At 43.0% G+C, this 17,972-nt stretch overlaps 1 protein-coding gene across 4 annotated transcripts in view; it reads right to left on the bottom strand.

The window, feature by feature from the left end:
* CDH18 (cadherin 18) overlaps positions 1 to 16,988 on the bottom strand; it is a 634,566-nt gene extending 617,578 nt beyond the window's left edge. For 3 of the 4 annotated variants that reach the window (XM_081873021.1, XM_081873022.1, XM_081873026.1), the window contains exon 1: positions 16,511 to 16,988. The gene's annotated coding sequence lies outside the window, so the exon portion shown is untranslated. Of the gene's footprint in view, positions 1 to 16,506 lie in introns of all 4 variants that reach the window. The other variant, XM_081873024.1, reaches the window with a different exon arrangement.
* Positions 16,989 to 17,972: the final 984 nt, after the last annotated feature.

Genomic DNA, 17,972 nt, shown 5'->3' with positions numbered 1-17,972 from the left:
ACCGTATTTTTCGCCCTATAGGACACACTTTTTCCCCTCCAAAAATGAAGGGGAAATGTGTGTGCGTCCTATGGGGCAAATGCAGGCTTTCGCTGAAGCCTGGAGAGCAAGAGGGGTCGGTGCGCACCGACCCCTCTCACTCTCCAGGCTTCAGGAGAGCCACAGCGCCAGTCCCACAAGGTCCCACAACGCCGCCATCCCGCTGTCTCCCGATGTGGTTTGGAGGCTGACGGCGGGGAGACGCGTGCTTCTCCCGGCCGCCAGCCCCGCAAGCTCTAGGGACAGCGGGGAGGCCCGGACCTGGTCTGCAGGCGGGCGGCGGGGAGAAGAGCTCTTCTCCCCACCGCCAGCCCCGCAAGCTCCGGGGACAGCTGGGAGGCGCAGCGCGTCCTCCCGCTGTCCCTGGACCTGGTCTGCAGGCGGGCGGCGGGGAGAAGAGCGCTTCTCCCCGCTGCTGGCCCCACAAGCACCTGGGGGGGAAATAATTTTTTTTTTCTTTATTTCCCCCCCAAAAAACTTGGTGCGTCCTATGGGCCGGTGCGTCCTATGGGGCGAAAAATACGGTATATATGCAAACATATACACAATTACTAGAAGTCAAATACAACTCACCATTGTCGCTTCCCCAGCAAAGATAGTTGTTTTCTCAGCACAATATAGCTAATACGAAGTTCTAAGATTAGCACCACTGGAAATATAAACGCTGCGGTAATGTCAAGACTATCAGAAGAGCCCTGATGGTCCAGCATGCTGTTCTCATGCTGTGGTCAACAGATACCTATGGGAATGGTAGGGAACTACTTATCGGTAATGGGGCCCACCCTGTGGAACACCTTCCCATCGGATGTCAAGAAAGTAAACAACTATCTGAATTTTAGAAGACATCTGAAGGCAGCCCTGTTCAGGGAAGTTATTAATGTTTGATGTCATATTGTGTTTCAATTTGTTGGAAGCTGCCCAGAGTGGTTGGGGCAAGCCAGTCAAATAGTCAGGATACAAATAAAAAAATATATTGTTATTCTTATTGCTATATTGTTATTAATATGTGGCTGTTCAGCCTCTCTTAAATATCTTTCTGCTTTTGGCATCTCCCTTTTTTCTTGGTGGTGATGGTGGTGGTTGGATTAACATCTCTCCCTAACCACATGCTAAGAAGCATGTGCAGGTTGCATGAAGGGGGGACTTATAATTTCCCATACCCCCCTCCTTCATTCCCCCCCCCTTTACATTTTCATGTATATAGGAAGACACAGACACACACCTGTCCCCTCTTCTGGTGGAAAAGCCAGGTGAACATGGAAGAAACAGACACAGTATGGGAGAACTGCCTGCCAACAATTACCACCATCAGAATCTAATCTAAGAAACAGCTCTTTAAGACCTTTTAAAATTTTCAATCTCTTCCAGTATCATCCCATGTTTGTGTTTGATGCTTCTGTGTCTTTTTATTTCAGATGAGAAAGCCAGATTTAAAATGCTGACAAGGGTAATAAAAATTAATGATGGAAATGTGTGGTTTGCTGGCCCATTATGTGATTGCCTCCTACAAAACCATGGACTTCTCCAGTTAGGACTGGCACCAGAGGGAATTTAGACTGATTCATCACCCATTTTAGATAGTGGACGGATCATTATAAATGACTTTATTGACCCATGGTTTTGTTCAGCATCATATGCTTCAGTGAACCAAGCAATCAACAGCTGCTAAATGCAAGTGAGGAGCCACAACAGCAAACACAGGTATTGAACTACGAGGTTGCTTGCAATCACTAGAGCCAGGATGATTCAAATTGCTAAGTTTCTATTTACTGGGTAAATTTTCATTTATATATTTTTCAAATAAAAATGGCTACATCACTTGCATCCAGTTTTCATTTTCAGAAGTGGGTGGAGCCATCCAATCTGTTACTATTTGAGAATTGTACAGGAGTTAACTTTACCCTAATCAACGTTATGTATCAGAAGGAGATAAATCACATAGACATCCGTTGTTCCATTTGCTGGATGAAGAGACAAGCCACTGGATTGTCTTTCAAGTGGTAGTAACTAGCGGAATGAAAAGAAACAATGAAGCTATCATTGACTCAACACTTTTTCCTCTAGGTGCAGTTCGGTCTGGTTCAGATATTCTCCTCAAAAGAGTGTGCATATAAACCCCAAGGATCATGTACTCCTTGCCTTCCACCTAGGAAGTCATGTGTGAGTGGCCCTGGTGTACATGTGTAAATATGTTGTGCACAATTTTCCTGATTGCAGTTTTCTTTTCCAAATGAAGAAAGGCAGAAGAAAAGCAGAAACTGGACAAATTGCACATCTGAATGTGTAGACACAAAGTCCCATGAAGTGTGCATTTGAGCACACTATGAAGACCTATAAAATCCACCCCATCTCAGCTTTTCCAGATTTTAGAGTTTTAAATTACTGAACAGTTTTCCAGCAGCATTGTCTTAGCAATCAAATAGTCTTTGGGTTTTCAAAATATTCCATTCATAATATTCATATCGGATCACATCAGTATTCCCATCTGAGTGTTGACATTCACCAAATTTTGCACGTTAACTGTGAAATATGTGACATAAAGTTACATTTTTATAGACATTTTTAATTATAGTAGGCACTGCTCATTGCAGTTTGAGGATATATTTCAATTAGATGATATTTGTACTCGAGCTGTGATGATGTAAGTGTACGGGAAGGATCCACTCTCACATGTAAAATGGTGGTGCAGACTTCATTAAACCCAACTCCCATTTTCATTCTAAACAGCTGTTGCGAGTAAGCAACATGTGCTAATCTGCTTTCCTCCAGATGTTTAGGACTACAACTCACAAGAGTCCTAGCTAGCACAACCATGCTGGCTGTGGCTGATATGAGTTGTAGTCCAAAAACAACTGGAGCGGTGAGCATAGATTGTGATAACATATTCACCAAAGTAAGTGAGTTAAGTGTAAGTGTGTGTGTGTCTCTCTCTGTGTGTGTGTGTGTGTGTGTGTGTGTGTGTTTAGCAAATTCTGATCTAAAGGCTATGGCTTACCAAGTTCTTGGATGCCAGCTCCTGATTTTGGACAATGTGCCAGTAAGAATAGAATCTGATGAATTGGAAAGACAGAAGCAGAACTCCTATTCATTCTCCAAGGGCATAGTAACTCCAGCTGCCAGGATTGTTGTATTTGTGATGAGGTAAAGAAAGGAAGCAGATAGAAAATATGGAGGAGTCAAGTCATATAATCGGCAACATTACTCAAGGCTTCATTTTGGAAACCTGGGAGGATACTTATTTCTGAGAGAAGAAGAGAGAAAGGCGCTGCACTCTGGTGAATAATTCCCCCCAACTACGGAGCTTGTTCTGCCTACTTGCAATGAAACCTGGTTTTGCTTAGGAATGGAAGAGGAATCCCCTTTATCGCAATTTATACACTGAATCAGGCAGTTTTGATCCAGTCGAGTTTCACTTGCATAGGACTGTTTGCGTGTTTGCACCTGCTTGCGTGAGAGATGCTCAAGTATCATGGTGGTGTTTAAAGTTTGAAGTTTGGGGCTGTGATGTGAACTAGAAGAAAGCTGGAGAGAGGATCAGAGAGCAATGTTTGATTTCTCTTTGAATCCAAGGCTTTGCCTATGGGAGAAACAAGACTCTTTGGGGGTATTAATGATGTGAACTCCTCCATCATAGGCTCAGGTTGTACATATGTGTAAATAAACCATATATCATAAAGACAGTGCAGTTTCCATTTTGCCTCATTTCCAAAAGGAACCACGAACCACAGGCAAGTGCCTGGAAAACTTGGAATCTTATACAGTGGTACCTCAGGTTAAGTACTTAATTCGTTCCGGAGGTCTGCACTTAACCTGAAAATGTTCTTAACCTGAAGCATCAGTTTAGCTAATGGGGCCTCCCGCTGCTGCCACGCTGCCGGAGCCCGATTTCTGTTCTCAACCTGAAGCAAAGTTCTTAACCTGAAGCACTATTTCTGGGTTAGTGGAGTGTGTAACCTGAAGCATATGTAACTGAAGTGTATGTAACCTGAGGTACCACTGTACTGCTCGGAGATTGGGGTGGTATGCATCAATACTTATTTATATCCCATCTTTTCCCCAGACCAGGATTCAAGGCAGCTTACAGATAAAATAGAAAAAGGAAAAAAAGTGGAAAAGATAGTCATTAAAATGGAATCAAACATGAACAGAATTAAAACAATATAAACAGATACATTAAAAAAACAGATACAGTTATACCTTGGATCCCGAACGCCCTGGAGCTTGGATGTTTTTGCTCCCGAATGCTGCAACCCCGGAAATGATTGTTCCAGTTTGTAAATGTTCTTTTGGAACCTGAATGTCCGGCGTGGCTTCCACGGCTTCCGATTGGCTGTAGGGGCTTCCTGCAGCCAATCAGAAGCCACAATTTGGTTTTTGAACATTTTGGAAGTCGAATAGACTTTCGGAACAGATTCCGTTCAACTTCCAAGGTACAAAACAACATCATCATAACACTAGTTCTTTTCAGTCAGTTCCTAAAGGCCTGTTGGAATAAAAAGTTCTTTGTCTGACAGTGGAAGGACAACAGGGAAGGAGCTGATCAAACTTCTCTATGAAGCAGCCACATAATGTATTAAGAGTCTGTATGTAGCTATTTGTATTGTTGTCTGTTTATCTGCCAGTTACTTTAAGGAAGCTGAAGTTTATATGATTATTTCCTCTACTATAACAAAGAGCTGTCATTTAGTTTAGCTGAATTGTACAGATCTTTGAGAACAACCAACCACCGAATATATTTGTATACTTAAAAAAAGAAAGAAAGCATGATGTGATTTTTATTCTAACCCCCTGCTATTCTTTAGGAGCATAAAGCAAGCAGTCATATATTTTAAGCATAGGATCTCATTGGCTTAGAATTGCAATTAACACTAGCTTTGCAGAGACACTGAAAACAACAACAAAAACTGCCTCCACATGTGTTATATCAGCAAGAGCTGCTGCAAAGCTCTTGTAAAATTGTTTCAGAGATCTTTAAGTGAGAGTGATGTTACCGTGGGATTTCTCAGAGTGTTATCTGCCCTGCCTAAAATAAGTCCTTCTCCTGCTGCTGCTTCCCTCCAACGTTTAGGATATTCCACCCCTTCCACCCTTGAAACCACCAACATGGTGCTCACAGGTCCACAAGAATCTACAGAAGCTTTCTCTGGCACCCACTGGGTCCCCTTCCTCTGCTGAAATTTGCCTCGAAAGAACCATTCTACTGTAGTCAAGATAATAGGTTGCAGTATGTGCTTGACTGCTCTGTGTTTGCTCCAGTTTGCAAATGTGCCTATGTATCCACAAAGGGTGGCAACCCCTGCTGCATACAATTAATTAGTAGAGTCCTGCTTCTCACATGGGCATACGTATCACCCAGTTTCTCCTCACTTTACTACTCAACACTTGTAGGAGGACTACACATTACTGACTCCACTGTCTACTGACAATCTGAATTACCGTTGTGTAATAACGAAGAGGAAAATGCAGCATTCTGGGAAAGCTTCATAGGATTCTAGTTTTTCATTCTTATTCTTTCTTTAAAGCACTGTCAATTTAAACAGGGAAAACAGATAGAGAAAAACGGGACTCCATGTCGCTATCTGGTGACACAATGTTATATCACACATAAAAAAGATAAAGGGACCCCTGACCATTAAGTCCAGTCATGGATGACTCTGGGATTGTGGTGCTCATCTTGCTTTACTGGCCGAGGGAGCTGGTGTTTGTCCGCAGACAGCTTCCGGGTCATGTGGCCAGCATGACTGGCAAAACCAGAGCAGCGCAAGGAAACACCATTTACCTTCCTGCCGGAGTGGTACCTATTTATCTACTTGCACTTTGACATGCTTTCAGACTGCTAAGTTGGCAGAAACAGGGACTGAGCAACGGGAGCTCACCTGTCACAGGAATTCAAACTGTCAACCTTCTGATTAGCAAGCCCTAGGCTTTGTGGTTTAGACCACAGCGCCACCTGCATCACCATATCGCACATACAGCATATATAAATCACTTTTTCTTTACCATTCTAGATGAGTACTTGGAATGCAAAACAGAGTATAAGGGGCGGGGGGCATGCCTGAGGTTCCCCATCCCTGCACTAGAGATCACATGCATACCTACAATCCCCAGCTCTTAAATTGTACTATGCTGGGTTAAAAATCTTGTTCTGCTTTCAGCAATCCCATGAACTGTCAAGGAGCCCTAAATAGCCCTGATGCTTGCCCTTCAATGTTAGCAGAGGGCTGCAGACCAGAGAGGGAAGCACAGTGAGAGAAAGTCTCCTGCTCCCACCAACAGGTTAGAGAAATTACTGCTTGTTCTGAACCTCAAACTTTGCGAACTTTCGTGCCGCCTCCTGTGAATTTGAGAAGGCAATTCATTACCATGTGTTATCAGCAGCCAAAACAGCCCATGACCAGAAAGTTAAACTTGCATTGATTTATGCGGAAACTCTTCAATAAACTGCACAGTATATACTCCCTGATACGGTGCCTCCATAACTACCAGAATCCATGAAAAAGACCTAAGCTAAAAATAGACGGTATAAATAACTAAAGGCGTCACAATGAGTTTGTTTTTGCAGTAAACAGCTTAATTTTCCGAAGTGCCATTTTGCCGATGGAGGACAATAAGCCCTAAGAAATGTTTTCTTGCTATCAGCTCTTCTGCAGGAACCTTTTGATGTATTTTGTACTCTACAGACCTATGTCATTAATTATTGTCCATGCACTGTTCTAGTCCAAAGCATAATCAGCGTCTTAGCTGAGCAGAAGTGTCTCTGGCTTAGCTCTAAGGACTCTGAAATTCAAGTAAAGGCAATTGCAATAGCACTATCTCTGGCTGTCTCCACAATGAGGATCACTTCCACATGGGATACAAGAAATTCACTGTATTTCGGCTACCTATCTACAGCCTTTAATACTGACCAAGTACATTTTTCAAGATATAGTACATTTCCCCCACTTACAGTAATTATTGTTGCTTTGCCGATACTGCATTGTCTACCCACATGGTAAAACAAATCATTCCTACATTTTTGTTATGTGGACTGAACTTGCAGTTTTGGAAAGTCCAGGGGTTGCCACATGCAAAACTGGTCAGCGCTCCTATGTCCTATTTGGCTGGAATAGATGGGGTGCAACAACGTCTGGAAGGCCACAGGCATGGGGGCAGTTGCCCCTCTGGATGAACTATAACCCCCAGATTCCCCTCCCCCTCTTTCATTCATTCATTCTTTCTTTCTTTCTTTCTTAGAATATTTCTAGCATTTGTAGGAAAGTGCAAGCACTATCACTGTCATTTGTTACATGAGAAACTCACCTGCTCCCCCTCTTTGTGTTCGTAGCCAGTGATTTAGGCACAATTAATTAAGGCTGGGACGCGGGTGGCGCTGTGGGTAAAACCTCAGTGCCTAGGGCTTGCTGATCGTATGTTCGGCGGTTCGAATCCCTGCGGCGTGGTGAGCTCCCATCTTTCGGTCCCAGCTCCTGCCCACCTAGCTGTTCGAAAGCACCCTTAAGTGCAAGTAGATAAATAGCTACCGCTTTATAGCGGGAAGTTAAACGGCGTTTCCGTGTGCTGCGCTGGTGCTGGCTCACCAGAGCAGCTTCGTCACGCTGGCCACATGACCCGGAAGTGTCTCCGGACAGCGCTGGCCCCCGACCTCTTAAGTGGAATGGGCGCACAACCCTAGAGTCGGACACGACTGGCCCGTACAGGCAGGGGTACCTTTACCTTTACCTTTAATTAAGGCTGGAAGCATTGAATGGAGCCAAGAAATGAACTGAGGGTTTTAACAATGAGTGGAAAGACATTGCTTGGATGTCAGGTCCACCCACAGACAGTGCCAGATCTGGGGTACAAAAGGGGGCATGTACCCTGGGTGGTAGGTTAGGTAGGTGGCAAAATTGGAGGAAATTCTCCTGTAGGCCCACCATACCCCTCAAAATGGGCAGGGGAAGGCCATTGCTCCTCTGCTTTTACATAATAATAATAATAATAATAATAATAATAATAATAATAATTTATTATTTATACCCCACCATGCAGCTTTCAACAGAATATTAAAATACAATAATCTATTAAACATTAAAAGCTTCCCTAAACAGGGCTGCCTTCAGATATCTTCTAAAAGTCTGGTAGTTGCTGTTCTCTTTGACATCTGGTGGGAGGGCGTTCCACAGGGCTGGTGCCACTACCGAAAAGGCCCTCTGCCTGGTTCCCTGTAACTTGGCTTCTTGCAGCGAGGGAACCGCCAGAAGGCCCTTGACACTGGACCAGCTTTTATAGCAAAGAGAACATGTGAGCCTCAGAACAACCTTTTTGTCCATGGATGCCTTCTCTCCAAGGCCCTGCAAAAGGTAAGCAGGAGATACCAGCAGTCACATTACCTGCCTGGCTGTAAGTCTGGCAGATCCCACATCCACAGCTGCTCAATTGTGCAGTTGCTAGAAGTACCTCAGCCAGTCCACACCCCTCCCAGGGTAGACAAGCTCCATTGACTCCTAAGGAAACATGGCAAGGGTGCTTTTGGGTGGTCTTTGACAGAGGAAGTGGTGCCCTTTTATGCGGTGTCTTACTTAGGAGCACGTTGGTCACTCTCATTGGGCCCAGGACTAGGACTGCATGTAGTGAAGGGTGTCATGGCTGAGCAGGGCTCAGGGACTTCACTGCAGCTAGAGCTGCCTTCCTCCCATCCTCTCCGAGGTGAGGCCCGCTGGTGGTGTATCCTTCACCAGTGCTGGGAGGGTCAGCAGACAGCATTTGGAAAGTTTCCAAAGGCAACACTCAAAAAAAAAAAAAAATGTCACATGGATTTCACAACCGGGAGAGTGGGGTGGCAGTACAGGTTTTTGTCCTCCATGACAAAGTTTGTAGATCCAGCACTTCCTTCAGGTGGACTGCAGGTAAACCTACTGAGAACCAATGGAGGGGGTGACGCTGTGGTGTAAACCATGGAGCCTCTTGGGCTTGCCGATCAGAAGGTCGGCGGTTCAAATCCCTGCAACAGGGTAAACTCCCGTTGCTCTGCCCCAGCTCCTGCCAATTTAGCAATTCAAAAGCATGTCAGTGCAAGTAGATAAATAGGGACCACTGTGGCAGGAAGGTAAATGGTGTTTCCGTGCACTCTGGTTTCCTTCACGGTGTTCCATTGTGTCAGAAGCAGTTTAGTCATACTGGCCACAAGACCCAGAAAGCTGTTCGTGGACAAATGCCGGCTCCCTCTGCCTGAAAGTGAGATGAGCGCCGCAACCCCATAGTCACCTTTGACTGGACTTAACTGTCCAGGGGACTTTTACCTTTACCTTTTACCTATACCTATTGAGAACCAATGGAGGGGTAGATCTGGAACCCCAGTTTCTCTGAGGATAGATCCTCCCACGTTGAGGTGGAGTCATTGCTCAGCCATCAGATGTACTAGAAGTGGCAAACCTGTTATCTGACTCTAGTTACATATGTTGATTTATTTGGAGTATTAACTCTCTGTCGCCCTGAGTTGGGGGGGGGGAACATGCTGGTGTCCATGTCTTCCACAGCCACTTGTGGACCTCTAGGAATGTGTACATCCAGATAATACAAAAGGCCAACTGGAATGGATCAGTAGGTAGGCGTCTCATAAGAGATCCAGGAACATCAAAGACTAGAAGGAGTCTTAAGTATTTGGCATGTCGGTGGGTCTGTTGAAATCCTGTTAGGATGCTCCTCCAGTTTCATACTGAGACACATCTGAAAAATTGCTTTAGCCATCTTTAAACATTCAGCATTGCTGAATGTTTTATTTATATTTAAGCACCATGCCTCAGACTGTAAGAGATTTCATTAGCTTGTGTTTCAGAATCACTTATCTTTACCATGGAATCACTTTGCACCACTCTCCCTTGTGAAGAATTTCAGAACAATGTAAAAAGTACATAAAAGGAAATATATTTGCCAACCACTATAAAAATCATGATGTCAGGAATAAACAGAGCAGCCACATATTCAGAAGATAGCCTTTGGTAAGCAAGCCACTCTTTCTCAACTTCAGTCCCCCATCTTTGGAATGTGGAAAAGAATATTGACATATCTTACCAAGTTAATGTAAGCATTACAGTCTGAAGGAATTGTGAACACTTTAGAATGGGATATAAAAATGATAATTATTAATGTCAACCATAGCTGCAAACTTTTTCCTTTTTTAAAGGGAAATTCCCTTATTCCGAATAGGATTCCTCGCAATAAAAGGGAAAAGTTGACAGCTATGATGACAAAAAATAAAACATTTGCACAATCCCCACTTGTTCCTTGTTATAAATTATAATGTTGATCACTTAGTGATGGGAGCTTTGGTCCACACAGCAGTGACAGCAGGTGGCAGCAGTAGTGGTAGCCTGTGAGGCCACATGGCAGTGATTGGAGGTAGCGGCAGTAACAGTGGCAGCCTGAAACAGATTTAGAGGGGCATAACCAGTTTGGTTGCACTGGGTGCAGAGCCTCAGAGGTGCCACAGGGAGTGCTGCAACTATGAGGTAGAATGGAAGCAGAGAGGTGAGGGTATTGCATAGGGCATCACTGAAATTTAAGATCCCAAGAAGATCCACTGTAAATGTGTGCATGGGTGGAAGCTTAACGTGCAATTGAAAAATTCCAGGCATATGCACTTAAAAAATGATTATAAAAGAAACAATAAAACGGAGAACCTGTAGTTCAGAGTTCTTCTGCCTCCCAACCTATGCCACATGCATTGATTCTGCCTTCACAAAAGCAACATTTAAATGCAGTTCATACTTATCTGCACTACTCACTTGAGGTATATCAGGAAGAATAAAAGTTCTACTCCAACAATACTGTAATATGAGAGCAGGTCTGCATAGGGGACTCAGGTGAAAATGAGGGCAGCTGTGCAGAAGAGATCCTCAACAAGTGTAGCTTGCCATGACCACTACTCCTGCTGTAATCCCCTCTTCTACACAACTATCAAAATGTGCAGGAACCCTGCCCTCTTTTTCTCCAGGATACCCTAACGTTTGTGCATTTTGAGCCACCAAGATTTACTAAAGCAAGCCCACTGAGCTGAATACAGCCCACCAGCTGCATATAAGGATCCCAGCAAGTAATCAATAATCCTCCATCTTTTGGTTCCTTCCTGTGATTACAAAAGTGGGGAAAGAAATGGTTGTCAAGCACCTAGCAATGGCTGCATTCAGTTTGGTGGCTTATAAGATGGGCTTGTCTTAAATCATCGAGAGAACATTTTATCGAAGGGAAATACTATGCAGAAGGGCGGGGGAAAGGAGCTCTTCAAAATTGTAACGTGCTAACTGAAATTTGCATTTAGCACATCGGTATTTCAAATCTTACTTGATATATTGACAAGAAAAGGAACAGCTGGTGAGGCTTCTCTCCAACAATAGCTAACTCCCTGCTCACTCGTTTCTCCAGAGCAATTTCAGGGAAAGAGAGGTTGTACTTTATCAAAGCTGATGATCTCGCTTATAAGAACTACTTATACTTACTTCAAAAATAATGTGAGCTTGATACTTCATGGGTTATCATGGCTATGGAATAACTCACAAAACAAATCAGTATTATGCCGAAAGCAAGAAGCCATTTTATGCATACAACAGAAATCCTTATACTAAGTGCAATCATTCAACGAACAGAATCCAATACATCTGTTGTTTTTCCACAGACCTTAAATTCAAGTTTAATACTGGAATTCAAGTCTAACAATAAATTATGCAATTCTCTAGTTCAAAAACCCAAGTGAAATGAGCAATTATATAATTAAACACTATCAGATGTTTTGGGCACTAGACCTGAAGAGCTATTTTAGTGCAAAAACAGTTAGTACAGTGGTACCTCGGGTTAAGAACTTAATTCATTCTGGAGGTCCGTTCTTAACCTGAAACTGTTCTTAACCTGAGGTACCACTTCAGCTAATGGGGCCTCCCGCTGCCGCCGCCACACAATTTCTGTTCTCATCCTGAAGCAAAGTTCTTAACCTGAGGTACTATTTCTGGGTTAGCGGAGTCTGTAACCTGAAGTGTCTGTAACCTGAGGTACCACTGTAATATTTATATAGTGCTTTAAAAAAAACAAAACAGGACTGTTGATACTGGTTCATAATCTAAAAAAGAAGAAGATAAATGTGGCATTTCCTTTGCTTTCGAATAATAATAAAAGATGGCTCCCATTCAAAGCTGACACTGCCTTTCTGCTACCAAAAAGCATTTGAGAGCCCAGTAGGTTGGGCAGTAAATGACTGCATGGCCAGGTTGGGTCAGTGAGGGGCCCTCACAAGCTCTTAGGGCCTCACCCTGTGCCTAATCTGGCCAACTTTTTTTGGTCCTGCGCTCTGGCGTGAGCCAACTGACTCATGCCACAGGGTGGGACAAAGCGAGCTATGCATTTTGGCTGCATGCTCTGGCACAGCCAAAGCACGGGAGCCAAAACAGGACAGCTGGGATTGGGATGGGAAGCAAGAGAAGCTTCTGTCAATAGGATGTCCCACTGAAAATGATACAGCTGTTTCCCAATGAATTGGGCACAAAAATTATTTGCCTTAAACTTGTACATCAACCTACTTAAAAGCCTAACCAGGTTATATTGTAGCTTCTTGCCTCACTACGAGTACTAAGTGACCCAAGGACTGTGGCCCATATAGGTTGAACCAACTACATCCTTTTCATTAGCTTTATATGAACTCCTGCAGTATCTTCTCTCCCCACATCTCTCAAGAACAGATTCAAACATCTAGATGGAGCACATGTTTTGGGTCTGGCAACTCTGCTACCCAGTGTTCCTTAAGTAATGATGTCAAGGACTGAATATGGTTGGGTTATGCCAGCCTAAGACATTTTGCTACCTGAAGTGGAGGCCAAATCATGCCTTCCTCCAGCACCAAATCTTTCTGCACCAGACATCAGTTTGTGCCTTCAACTATCCCTGCCACCCAGAACCACTTCAGTCCTATTCCTCAATCAACTCCCAAACACCTTTTGATACCAGAATTCTTATCCTATATATGCTAAGAATGTTTATGCTGTATTATATAACACTTCACTCCATCTTTTCAAGGAGAGATTGAGAGAGAAAGAACTAAAAATCCTAATATATTAATGTATGGTGATCCAATAACATCTGAAACAGTTTTTTTCATTATCATCAAATATCAAGGAGGACAAATATTTCTAGCTGGATACAGTATCGCTACATTTAAAATAAGCCAATTGAAGCAGAACTTTTTAGAATCAGTAAAGCAAGCCAGAAAGGATCAATTGTATTTTTGTAACATAGCCTGCTGCGTGAATAACATAGGAAGAAAGAGCCCCCTAATGGCTCTAAGAAGTTAACTGCAGGGGAAGAAAAAAAGGATTTCTGTTTCACAGCATAAAGAAAATTTGTTCCCAAACAGGCAAAGTTATTAGAACGGGGAAGTCTAAGTGAGCCCGAATTAAAACATCAGAATAAAATATGGACTGATTATGCTCAAAGGTATAAAAGCAAAAATGGACATTTCCAAAGCATGTAAAACCAGTTTTAGATAAAACAAAACAAATTCCTTCCAGTAGCACCTTAAAGACCAACTAAGTCAGTTCTTGGTATGAGCTTTCGTGTGCATGCACACTTCTTCATGTGTGCATGCACACTTCTTCATGTGTGCATGCACACTTCTTCATGTGAATACACTTATTCATGTGTAGCACCTTAAAGACCAACTAAGTCAGTTCTTGGTATGAGCTTTCGTGTGCATGCACACTTCTTCATGTGTATCTTCATGTGTATCTGAAGAAGTGTGCATGCACACGAAAGCTCATACCAAGAACTGACTTAGTTGGTCTTTAAGGTGCTACTGGAAGGAATTTGTTTTGTTTTGACTATGGCAGACCAACACGGCTACCTATCTGTAACCAGTTTTAGATAGTTAGGAGTTTCCATCACAGGGCCAACAGCAGAGAACACATGTGCTTTCAGTCATCCTTGAAAAACTCTCCAATCCATATTAGCTTTACCATACAGAAGTAAAGAGCATGCCTGATATCTTTAGTTTGTAAAAATCATTATAGAAGCTCCTTTTTTTTTTTTTTTTTTGTTACCCAAGTGTGCATATCATAGTGGTAATGTTTTTAGACACTGTGTATGAGTGGGAATCAATTATATTCCCTCTGCTGCAAAGTGACATTGCTAATTATTATGAGGGATTCTTTCGCAGACAGTGAAGAAAAAGCAAATCTCCCCAGGATAAGTAATATGTTGTCCTTAAAGAGCCCAGACACAATGACCAAGGATGCCCAATGTAGAGAGCAGAGAAATTTATGTCTTGAAGCTTCACCACAGCACTTCATCTAAATGATATCCAATGCAGGAAATGTAAAAAGAGAGAGACTTCACTATATTTGACATGATGTGCAGGATGCCACAACCAGTCCACCTCACAAGACAGAGACAGGAAATATTCCTCAGCCCATTTGTGTGGTATCCTCCCTTCCCCAAGGATATGTTGGTTTGAAATCGAGCCTCTTCATAATGTAAACAAGGCTATTACAATCCTGCTTAAATGATGCTTATCTGTGCAACTGCATAAATGCAAAATGTATTTCAAAAGCCTTAGCTGAAACCAGCATACATACTACATACAGGTAAGTCAACATTCCTCTTTCTAAAATATGAGCACAGCACACACTTAAAGCATGATCCAGCTAGCTCAGGTTTCAGTCCCATTGATTTCTATAAGATACATTAAAGTATCGAACTTTTTAGTTGGGATATAAGAGTTTGGCTGGACCGTGTTCCTAGAGTTTTGCTGAAGAAAAAAAAAAAACAACTGTATTTGGTTGACAACCAATACCACAGCCTATTTGCCTGCCATTGTATATAACATGTTAAGTGTTCGGGTTGCACGTGTTCCTTCTGTATCGATTCTTAAAATAAAACCCTTCTGTTATTGATTCCTCCAGTTCGCAGTTCAAACAGATACCTTGGTTCATCAAAGGGCTTCAGATTTTTAAAGTGCCATCTTTAGCGTGTCTGCTCAGAACAAAGTCCCCAAAGTCCCACTGGGTTCAATAGGACTTACTCCTGAGTAAGTGTGTACAGAAACCACAACCCACATTTCCTTTATCACAAATAACTAAGGTGAAAATCTGGAAGTAAATGCCAGTTAACACAGTGCAATATACGTATGCCCAGCAATGGACTACGCCAGTATTTTGACACCGAATTTCATTTTAACGAAACTGGATATCAGTTAAAAATGTGTGTGTGTGTGTGCATGCATACACAGAGCCTGCTGAGCTTAATCTACTGGAGGGGAGTGGGGGGATGGAATATTAATTACCGTGTGCATAAAAGCATGGTTGGCCATGTGAGACTACCTTTTAGAGTAAGAAGTCACTGTTGTGAGGCTAGCATGCTATGCAAATTGTGTTAATTGGACAACCCCCAGGAAAGTTGTGGCTGAGTATGCAAATAAGCTAATCAAAAGCTCCATTATAGCAACTCCCATTTCTCTACACATAAGAAGAAATCCTAGCAATTAAGCAGCATCAAAAAAACAGAACACAAAACCCTTTTGGCTGTGATCCTAAGCAGCAGAATAAGCAGACTAGGTGATATTTAAAAGGTGATGCAGATCAGCACAGCTGGATTAACATAATGCAAAGCCTATTAATCTGAAGTGATACTCTATATACACCCATCACCTACACAAACCAAAATCAAGCAGCCTCCTAATGTCCACACAGTTTACAGAGAGAATTTCCTCTCACATCTGTGAGTTTCCAGACGGGGCTAAAGAAAGTATTTCCTTCCAATCTCGACGATTTTGCAGGTGAAGCAAAACCTGTCGTTTTCACCCATGAGAATAGGCAATCCATTCAGAATTAGGACAAATGCTCCAGAAATTGAAGACACAAGATCATAACCTCATGGGATTCACATGCTGTCTCAGAAATATTGATCTGGTCTCTGCAGGCAGATGCATTCTAGTGTTAGGGCACCATTTATTGGACCTGCCAAGCCATGTTATTTTTAGACAACCAACAACAGTTGCTTTTGCACGGGAGTTAAGTTCACAAGTGACAGATTTGTTTTAAAGCAGTTGCAAATGCCCAGCAAAAACAGCAGTAACCCCCCCCCCCAAAGCAAGCTATTTGACAAGTACAGCAGGACTAGTAAAGAATAAATAAAATCACAGAAATAAAACAACTTACCACGTTGTCCACCCCCATATGCTGCTTATTTGTGGAGGGGGGGGGCTGTGGGGGGAGTTTGCTAGCAAAACATTTCCCAAGGAGTTAGCGGAGCATCATTTCGCTACTATTGGGTTGAGGTTAAACAACCATTATTCCCTTTTACAGTTTGTTTTTTCTCTCTTGCTATACATAGTACTTCTCTTTCTTGCTCTCCCACACACAGGCAAGCCTGTACATTTAAGGATGCAAAAATGCCAGGCTTGTACTACCTGAAGCTTAATCACATCCTAGTGATAAGGGCACATATTTAAACTTACCTTATTCAAGAAGCATCTTCAGCTCTGAGGGGGCTTACTGACCCCAGGCTTGTTGTCAGTAGTGAATCTTCAATTCAAAGACACAGATTATAAGTCAAATGAACTATTCCAAGGTCCAGTCCTATTAGCTGATTCACCAGCATACGGCTGGCATCCTCTCACGAAGGAAGAAAGCTGCACAGTAAGTTGTCCACGGAGGGAGCTAGGTAGCAGGATTATCTGGCTCCAGCAGTTACATACTGATGCCATAGTACATATTCTCTTCCTCTCTCTCGCTCTCTTGCTTCCTCGCCTCAACGCTCACTGTGCACTCAGCTCCTTCTGCTGCTGTATAATCAATCCAGCTTATTTGGATCCAACAGGCCCCCGTTTAAGCAGCCAATCAATAGGCAAGGTTCTGCTGCCGGTGGCCAGGGTCTTTTTCCAAGAGCAGCACAAAAACAGTAAGAGTTTAAAACCAGGAAATTTTTACACTGTTACCCAATCCTCCTAGAAAGAAAGAGGGAGATAATAGGAGATGCTGCATTCAAAGCTGGATTTGTCTCTCTCAAAACACAGCATCCAGTTTCACTCTGGCAAGTGTCAGTTTAAGAAGCACAGGTCAGGTAAAAAGGTGGGAATGTCTGCCTCTCCAGCCTGCACTGCATGCAGGACCTGTTAAAGGCTGAATGTTTTGTGCGCTGGGGTTAAAATATCCTCATGCCCTCACACACATTCAGTCTGATTTCTGGAGTTGCAGGACAGATGCGGAGCATTATAATTATTCTAGTCTGAAACGCTGAAACATGCATCCCAGTTTGTCCCTCCCTTGACACTCTGCCTGTGTCCCTCCATTTCATTGTAAGCGGTAGTCCCCTTACATCGGCTACTCCTTTGCCTAGCCCAGGCTCCGATTCTCAGATCTAGGGTAGTCAAATGTAAGAGAGGGCAGGCCAGTGGTACCATTAATGGTTATGTTTAAGAAAGGCTCATCAACCAAGCTCAGCCTTCTTTTGTATCTGGCCACCCTAGCTCCTGTGGTGGAGGGGGAAGGTGACTAAAAATCAGTCCTCTTGTCAGGGAAATGTCTCCTCACTCAGCCACCTTCTCCTCCTTCAGCTGAGTTTGTCTCTTTGTCCAGTGAAACAAACAACCCCCATATATACATATATGAAACAAAGTCTTGAAGTAGGAAAATGTAACAGAGTGAGAGAAAAGAAACATCTTGAGGCAAATGGCAGCTAGCCTCTTTTTAACTGAACTGAACACACAGAGGGCACAGTACAAAAGCCCAGCCCACCAGATGCCAGACATTCTACTAATCAAATTAGGTCCCAGCGTTGGTTTGTTTGTTTTTTTTACAGCTCCAAATCTTTGCTTCTGCTGTCACAATTTTGCCATCCTCTTTCCTCTCCTTCTCAGCCCAAGTAAATAGTTTGGTGTGCGGCTGAGAGAGTGGAATGAGTATGAAAAATTTCTGCTC

The sequence above is a fragment of the Podarcis erhardii genome (assembly GCF_964252035.2).
Source record: "Podarcis erhardii genome assembly, chromosome: 8".
Lineage (NCBI taxonomy): Eukaryota > Metazoa > Chordata > Lepidosauria > Squamata > Lacertidae > Podarcis > Podarcis erhardii.
This window is presented reverse-complemented; position numbering and strand designations above follow the sequence as displayed.